A 9,155-nucleotide genomic window follows, 5' to 3' on the forward strand; every position below is an offset into this window, starting at 1 on the left:
AAATGTGGTACATATATAACTGTAATGGAATATTACTCAGCCATAAAGAGGAATGAAATCCTGCCACAACATGGATGAACCTTGAGGACATTATGCTGAATGAAGTAAGTCAGACACAAAAGGACAAATATTGTGTGATATAACTTACATAAAATACATAAATATATAGAAACCAAAAGTAATTAGTGGTTACCAGGGGCGAGAGGAGGTAGGGGAAAGAGGGTTTTTTTTTTTTATGTAGAGTGTATTCAAGGTATGTTAATGGTGGTGGGATAGTTTGGAAAAAGAGTGAAAATGTTGCCCAACCTGAAATAATCAATGTCACTGAAGCGTACATGTAGAAATTGATGAACTGTTGTATGTGTTGTTATGTGTATATTACAATTTTAAAAAGATCTAAGTGAGCATGTGTATATATAAATTGTAAAGCAATGTAACAACATAAAAAAATAACGCCTCTCTTAACTATAAACTATATTTTCACATATTCTACTAAGCCTTTGTCTACAAAAATATAATTAACATATTTCAGTATTGATATGATCATAACTCTCCCCCCAAGCCATCGAGTTGATTCCGACTCATCGCAACCCTATAGGACAGAGAACTGCCCCATAGAGTTTCCAAGGAGCACCTGGTGGACTCAAACTGCCGACTCTTTGGTTAGCAGCTGTAGCACTTAACCACTAGGTCACCAGGGTTTCCGATATGATGATAATGTACATAAAATTTTGCAATATAATGATGAGATTAAGTGCATGGTCCCTGAAGCTAGATTGGTTATTGTCATTAGTTGTTATCGAGTTGATTCCAACTCATGTTTTTTTTTTTTTTTTTCATGGTGACCCCATGTGTACAGAGTAGAACTGCTCCATAGGGTTTTCAAGGCTATGATGTTTTAGAAGCAGATTACCAGGCCTGTCTTCCAAGGCATCTCTGAGTGAATTGGAGCCACCAATCTTTCAGCTAGTAGTCAAGTGCTTAACAATCTGTGCCACCCAGGTATTCCTTAAAGCCAGGTTGGCTGGGTTCAAAGTGTGCTTCTACCACTTACTAGCTATGTGATCTTGAGCAAGTAACTTAACCTTTCTATGCCTCCATTTACTTATCAGTAAAATGAAGAAAATAATACTTCATAGAAGTTTTGTGAGGATTAAATGAGTTAACATATTTGAAACATTTAAAACACTGCCTGGAATATGTTGTTGTTAGGTGCTGTCAAGTCCAATCTGGCTCAAAGCAACTCTATGTACAACAGAAGGAAATGCTGCCCGGTCCTGCCCCATTTTCACAATCGTTGTTATGCTTGAGCCCACTGTTGCAGCCACTGTGTCAATCCATCTCATTATGTGAGATGCAGTCTCACCATCCTTGCTTCTAAGGAGCTTTCTTGTTGTACTTCTTCCAAGACAGATTTTTTCGTTTTTCTAGCAGTCCATGGTATATTCTATATTCTTCACTAACACCACAATTCAAAGGCATCAATTCTTCAGTCTTCCTTATTCATCGTCCTGCTTTCACGCGCATATGAGGTGATTGAAAACACCATGGCGTGGGCCAGGCACACCTTAGTCTTCAAGGTGACGTCTTGGAACATAGAAAGAGCCAAATAAGAATTTGCTGTTATTATTATCATTTCTCTTAGCCTTATATTATAAAACTGTTTTCCATGATGGTATATAGTCTCTATAATTGTGATTACGATAGGTACATTCATGTTTGAATTGATATATCTTAGTTTACTTGGCTGTTCCTCAACTATGGGCATTTAGAATGCTTTCACTATTAAAGCTAATGCAGAAATAATCATGCTAGTAATAATGATTGCAACCAGTGACCAGCTTACAAGAACTGTGTATCTCTTCCCAACTCTGCATTCAGTAATATCACATTGGCAACTTGAAATCAACCATGGTGCGAATGTTTACACCAAGGAAATTGACAAATGCCACTGGTCAGGGATCACCCACCCTGAGAACTGATTGTTAAACATTCACCAGCACACTACTGTCAATATACTTTGAGAGATTACTATCTGCTAGATGCTATGCTCTGCTCTTTACTGCATTATCTTATTTGTTTCACACAAAACTCTGTGAAGTAGGAAAAACTGTTATCTCCACCTTTGTTATTGTTAATTGCTGGGAGTTGGTTCCAACTTATGGAGACTTTATATACAACAGAACAAAATGTTGCCAGGTCCTGCACCACCCTCACAATCGTATGTATTGTTGCAGCCACTGTGTCAATCCATCTCATTGAAGGCCTCTATTCTTTTTTGCTGACTCTCTACTTTGCCAAACATGATAACTTCTCTGAGGTTCCATTAAGAGAGTTAAGTAATTTATCCAAGGTCACATAGCTGGTTTAAGTGACAGATACTGGACTCAAAACCTGAATCTCTCTGGTACTAAAGTTTATGATTTTAACTACTAAAGGCCATAGTTTTTTCTTTCATTAAATTGTATCTTTAGGATAAATTCTCAGGAGTGGGACACCTGGGTTGAGGAATATGGATGTTTTTGGGTCTCCATGTGTCTTGCCACTTTGTTTTTCTGCAGGGCTACTCTGGCGACCCACATCTGAAACATGGTCATGCAAATCAATATCCTATATAATCATTTGTCTCTATTCTGGGGCTCTCTAGGGCTTCTTGCATTTCATAGTGTCCTCTGAGCATTATTGTAGTTTCCATTATAGCACCCAGTGAAAAAGTTCAGAAGGTACTAGAGAAAACTAGCAGTTCTTTAAACCTGAAAACATCAGTGATGATACATGTACATAACCAAAACTGGTTGGTTTGTTCCTCCTGCCTTTTCATCTCAGTAAACATCCAGCATGTGTCTTTAAATAGGACACAGAGAAACTCCACTGCCCTGCCAATGAATGGCCCCTGCCTCAGCAGATCTGTGTGGACCATTGTGGCTTTCTGCACACAGACATCAGCAGTATGCTTTGTCCTGTTGTCGGCCCCAACTTGACCAGTAATACCCTGGTGTTGGTGATTCCCAACTCAGGTTTCATAATGTCCCAGGGAAGGTCGTTGAATACAACCAGCAGCCTTGGACCAGGGAGGGTGGAGCTCTGACTCCAAAGGTCAGCTTCCTGTAAAATCTAGACATAGAGTATGCTGCTCACCACTTTCAGATTTCTCCATTCAGCATCACTTTCCTTCTTTGGGGGCACACGTTAACCCCAGCAGGCTGCAATCTCTACCCACCTCCCCATGCCCTACCCGCAAAAATCTGCTCAAAGTAAACTTTTAACTTAGAGAGGCAAATGATCTGTGCCTAGTATCATCACCCTCCTCCACCCTAATGGACACTCCACAAGCACAAGGATATCTGTTTTGTTCATTGCTGTTGTTCGCTGAATATAGTAAGTGCTCAATAAATAGTTATTGAATAAAGAAATAAAGTTCTTTATCTTTTAAGTCAATATTATTATTATTTTGAGTTATTAGTAGTACATACTTACTGTAGAAATTTTTAAAAATAGAGAAAATGTAGAGAAGAAATTAAAATTACCCATAAATCTATCAGCCTTTATACAAATAATGTTTTAATTTTTCTCCCAATAACTTTGACTTCCTACTCTATATACTAGTTGTGAAAGTACTTGAAAAGTAATGTAAGATGGTATTAAAAAAAATAACAATTTATAATTTTCCGAAGTGGTCCTTTGGGTAGACCCCAGATATTTCCCCTTTCCAGCCATTCCTGTGCCCAACAGCCATCTGCTCTTAATTGCCTCCTTTCCAGAGGGGATAGGATTACCCTTGGGTATAATGAAATTTGCAAAACCTCATTCATTTTTAAAAGTAAATTCATGTTTGGCAGTTCCTTTGTGCTGGAAATGGGAAAGAAGGAAGCAGTGGGGAGGTGAAGGATAGTGGGCAATGTCACAAAAAAAGTTAACAGCCATAACACATTGGATGTTGCAATTCTGAAAAGGTTGAGAATGATCACAGCCCTAAAGCAATGACCCTGGGACACTGTTTGTGAGAGGGCAACTTTTCTAGCAAAACAGTCCTGGGGACCTGCCCTTTCCTGCTGACCCTCACCTTACAGCCCTCCTAAAGGTCTCTCTTTTTATTGATGCTTTGTTTTAAGCCAAAAATCTAATTTCGAACTTTGGTTTTTAAGTCTCTTTCTAGCAATGCTATTTGAGAACCACACAACTAGGAGAGGAGCTTTGAGATCATCTGTAGCAACCCCTTATTTTATAGAAGAGGAAATTGAGGCATAGTTGCTGAAGGTCAACAACACAGTGCCGGCAGACTGAAAGTAGAATCTAAGGCCTTTGTTGTATTTTTCCATTGCATCACACCGACTATCCTGTCTGTGCCCCTTTGCTTGACCTTGGGAACTCATAGATTCTTGGGAAATTAATTATCTCCTTTGTGTTTAGAATCTCTTTGGTTAATTTAGCTTTCCTCACCCTCCCCATCCCTCAGAAAAGGAGTAAATACTCAGGCAGAGCTAGTTCTCCGTGCATATGTCAATAGTTATCAAAGCCACGAAGAAGCAAGTTAAAGTGAATTATGAAAATGTTATTTAAAAACTAACTTGGTAAATAGAACATACTATTAGATTATATCTATGCAAACTATATATATTTGTATGTGCAAGAACTCTTACTCAAATTACATCTATGTGTAGGCATGTGTGTGTATATATACAGATTGTATCAAATGTACAAGGAAAAAGATTGGAGTGATTTTTTGTGTGATGAAGATAGTTGGCTTCAATGTTCAATTGGTCCTTTTATGCCTATAAATTTCCTTTAGGATATGTGTCTTTTTACCTGTTTTTCTCAATAATGTAAGACTTAGAACTTTGTTTTTATACCTACTTTGATTTTAATATTGAATGTCATGAAGTACAGTATTTTGGGAAATGCTTTTATTTATCCATCACATCCTTTTTAGGCATAGACTATGGGCTAAGTGTTGGAATTACAGAGTTAAAACATAGTTTCTACCCTCATGGAGCTTGAAATTCAGTGGCAGAGACAATAGACAGTAAAGAAATAATCACATCTTAAATGTGAAATTGCAATTACAGTTAGTGCCAATAAGGAAATTATAGTGGGAACTGATGCAGTTGAGGGATACCAGGGAAGGTTTCCTCAAGGAATTTATGTTTGCACTGAGATCTATAGATAAGAGACAGTTAGTTAGCTAGGTAGAGGAGGACCAGAGAGCACAAGGCAGAAGAAAAAACATGTGCAAAGCCGTTAGGCAGGAAGGAGAATGGGACAAACCCGGAACAAAGGGAAGACCAGTGAGTTTGGAAGTGAAGCTATAGAGGTGAGTAAGGCTAGACAACCTAGGCCCTCTTAGAACACATTAAGAATTTTTAAAAAATCTTTTTAAGAACGGCTTGGGGGCAGTGTCTGACCTCCTCCAACCCCACAAGGGGGAAGGAGAACCAAGATCAACAGCGCAAAGCTGAATCCCACGAGGTGAAGGCTACACAAGCCTCCTCTGTCTGCCATCTTTACTAATTCTGTCACCAACCTTCCCTTGCACAGCACTCTCTACTTCTCTGCGGGGTTCAATAATTCCTTGCAATGGCCACCCAGAACTCAAAGACCATACTCAAAATTATGGGGTTTATTAGGGAAGTAACAGTTACAATTCAGGTTCAAGAATACTCAAGATACAGTTCTTTCATTGGGATAGCCTCTTCCCAGCTGTGCTTGCAGGTGCGCCTCTTCCTGGCTCTCAGCTTTCTCTCTCCATGGGCCAGGAAGCCCACTGCACTGTCTCCTGCTGCCGGGCCTTTGCTGCTGGGTCTCTCTCACTGGCCTCTCCTTCCTTGGTGGTGGTAGGCTCCTCCTCTCTGCTCTGGAATTGGCTCTCTTTTAAGGCAAAATTGACCAATTCCCTTAGTGGGCCACAATTACCCTATCACTTGGTGGGAATCACAAGACCATGGCTAGAAAGGCCACACAAATGGAATCAATCACACCACAATCTTTATTGCAAGAGTAATGGGGAGTCAGTGAAGGGTTTTAAGCAAGAGTAAGAGGAGGGAGTGTGACATAATCAGACTATACCTTTGGACAATATCATTCTGACTACAATATGGAGAACAGATTAGGATGAGAGAAAACTACCAAGAAGGCTATTATAAATAGTTCATCCAAGTGATGATGGCAGCTAGGGTTAGGAAGAGATGGAGATAAAGAAAAGGGAGTGGATTCCAGAAATATTTAGGAAGTAAATTTGATAGTACTTGGTGATTGATAAGATACAATAGTGAGGGAGCTAGACTTCTGGAATGGCAGAGCGGGAACTCAGCAAACCCCTTGCCAAAAAGCAATGATAAAACTGGACAAAATTGTCAAAAGCAACCATTTAAGGACTCTGGAAATTGACCAAAGCCGTACAAAAATTGAGAAGTGTTTATTCAAGAATTTCATGAAAGAACAGTGGAAGTTTGTGGCATTCTTGCCTGGAGCTAATCCTTCCTCCACCACCCCAGTTCTCTTGGCTTGTAGTTTTACCTCAGTGGCAAGCTGTAAAAACCATCAGGTCATTTGCTGGAGGGAATTGACTTGATTTGGAGCAAAGCAGGAAAAATAGTATGCCCAGGATGTTATCCAAAACAGTAATGATTTCCTTGACAAACAAATGAAGAACAGCAATGTTGTAACTATGCTGAAGATTGGAGGAAGCAACAGACCAGCAGATTAGCCAGAAATTTAACAGGGATGAGACAGTCATATTGGGCCTTGATGAGCTTCCACATATCTCTGGTGGTCTGGAAGACTATGTGCATGAGCAGCTATCTATATGTCCCTGGCTAAATGTGAGGCCTTGTGCACATACAGAAGAGAAATGAGAAGGCCTGGAAGAAAGAAAAAGTTAGATCACACTTGTAAACTGTCTGAACTTTGTGTTTCCCAACTCACACACAGATTCATCAGCAAAGGATGGAAGTCTCTCTGGCTCAGGATGTTAGGGCACAACCTCTGTCCCATCACTGACTGACCATAAAGCTTATGTAACCCTTAGGAAGACAAGCTTAACAATAAAGTTTTTTTAAAAAAGAAGAAACAAATTGAGCATAGATATTAGTGACTGTACTCTGCAAGAGAAACACACTGTACAGAATTAATCCAAGCAAATCACCAAACAAACAAAAACATCAATAAAAATAATCCCTGGGGGAGAAAAATCAGAATCCAGAGTTTCTGCAGTATATTATATAAAATATCCAATTTTTGGCAAAAAAAAAAAAAAAAAAGGCATATACAAAGAAACAGGAAACTGTGACCCATAAATAGGAAGAAAAGTAGTTAATAGAAACTATGTCTGAGGGGACACAGATTTTGGACTTAGGAAAGACTTCAAACAACTATTATAAATGTGTTTTAAAAAAACTAAAGGAAACCATGCTTAAAAAATTAAAGTATGATGGCAATGATGCATTAAATAGAGAAAGTTAATAAACGTGATAAAAAATAATCAAATGGAAATTCTGGAGTTAAAAAGTACAATTCCTGAAATGAAAAATTCACTTGAGAGGCTGAACAGCAGATTTAAACTGGCAGATGAATATGCAAACTGGAAGATAGATTACTTGAAATTATCCAATCTGAAGAAAAGAAAAATGAACAGAGCCTCAGAGACATTTGAGACACTAACAAGCATGCCAACATACACGCAATGGAAGTCCCAGAAGGAGAGGAGAGAAAGGGACAGAAAAAACATTTGAAGAAATAATGTTCCAAACTTTTCAAATTTTATGAAAAGCATTGATCTACACAATCAAGACAGATTAAAAGGATGCTTTTCTTGGGCCCTTAGTAAACTACATTCCTCAGCCCCTTTGTACTTCAGTAGGGTTATATAATTAGTTCTTAGCAATAGAATATGAGAGGAAGTGATGCGTATTGCTTCCAGTTTGAAACCATTAATATACCTTCTCTACATCCGCTATCTGTCTTCTCTATCTACACTTCTCCAAAATAAGGGCATCATTGAGACTATGCATTGAAAATGGCAGAACCACAATGTGGAAGGAGCCTGCACCCCTGTTTAGCGGAAAGATATTCATGAGATTGCCCAATCATGAACACCTGCTTTGTACTTTGTCTGATTAGGAAATAAATATTTATTGTGTTAAACCATTGAGAGTGCAGGTTGTTATAGCAGTTATTGCTAATTGGCCTAATTGCTAGGGGCATGTTAAGTTTGTTACCTTTGATGTATCAAAGTAGAAATATGGCAGAGGCAGTTGAAAGTACTAGATGCTTAGAAGAAGCTGGAAAAATAGCTTGAGTATCACCAGAGGTCCCCAAGTTTTTGGAAGCTTCAGTTCTCAGCTATCACACTACCAAAATGCACATGCCATATACATCAATACATCCAGTAATTTAAAGAGAGTTACGTATACTTTGGAATTTTGGTTGCTGCTTCCTCTTTTAATCTGTGATTTTTCCATGGCTTTTAAGAGAAGTTTAATAGCCATTGTTCCGTTTGCTAAGAACCCAGATCAAAACCACTCATGATAAAAGTAAGGGTGACTGGCAAATTCTTAAAGACCGACCTTCTGATCATATGTTAGTAGTTCAGATAGATCTTGGAACCAAATTTCCTGGGTTTGAATTCAGATCCACTACCTGCTAGATTTATGAACTTGGAAAAGATATTTAATCTTTCTGGGGCCAGGTTTCCTGAAGTGAAAATGAACATAATAATGGAATCAACCTCATAGAGTAGTTGTAAGAATTAAATCAGTTAATTTATGCAAAACTCCTAGAATTGGGACAGGAACATAAGTTTTGTATAAGCGTTAGCTATTATTTTTATTTCTCTTGAATCAGTCTACACCTTGAATCGTCCCATATCTTGCAGAATAGGGAAAACCACAAGCATGAAAAAGATCTATTTTTTTTTAAATAAGAAAGAAAAATCTTGATAGACATGACTCAAAGATGCATGAGAAGGGCATTTAGAAGTTGAAGTTTTATTGCTGTGCTGGGATTTTCTTCTGACCCTACCCACGCCAGGCCCCAAGACGTGATACCCTAGTTGAGAATTATCACTCAGTGCTAACAAGTTAAAATACACAAGTTTGCCTGAATTATTTTTACTAGTGTGAATGTATATTTTGGTCTGATTTATTTGGCACTTGTAAATC

This window comes from Elephas maximus, chromosome 21, assembly GCF_024166365.1.
Source record: "Elephas maximus indicus isolate mEleMax1 chromosome 21, mEleMax1 primary haplotype, whole genome shotgun sequence".
Classification (NCBI taxonomy): domain Eukaryota; kingdom Metazoa; phylum Chordata; class Mammalia; order Proboscidea; family Elephantidae; genus Elephas; species Elephas maximus.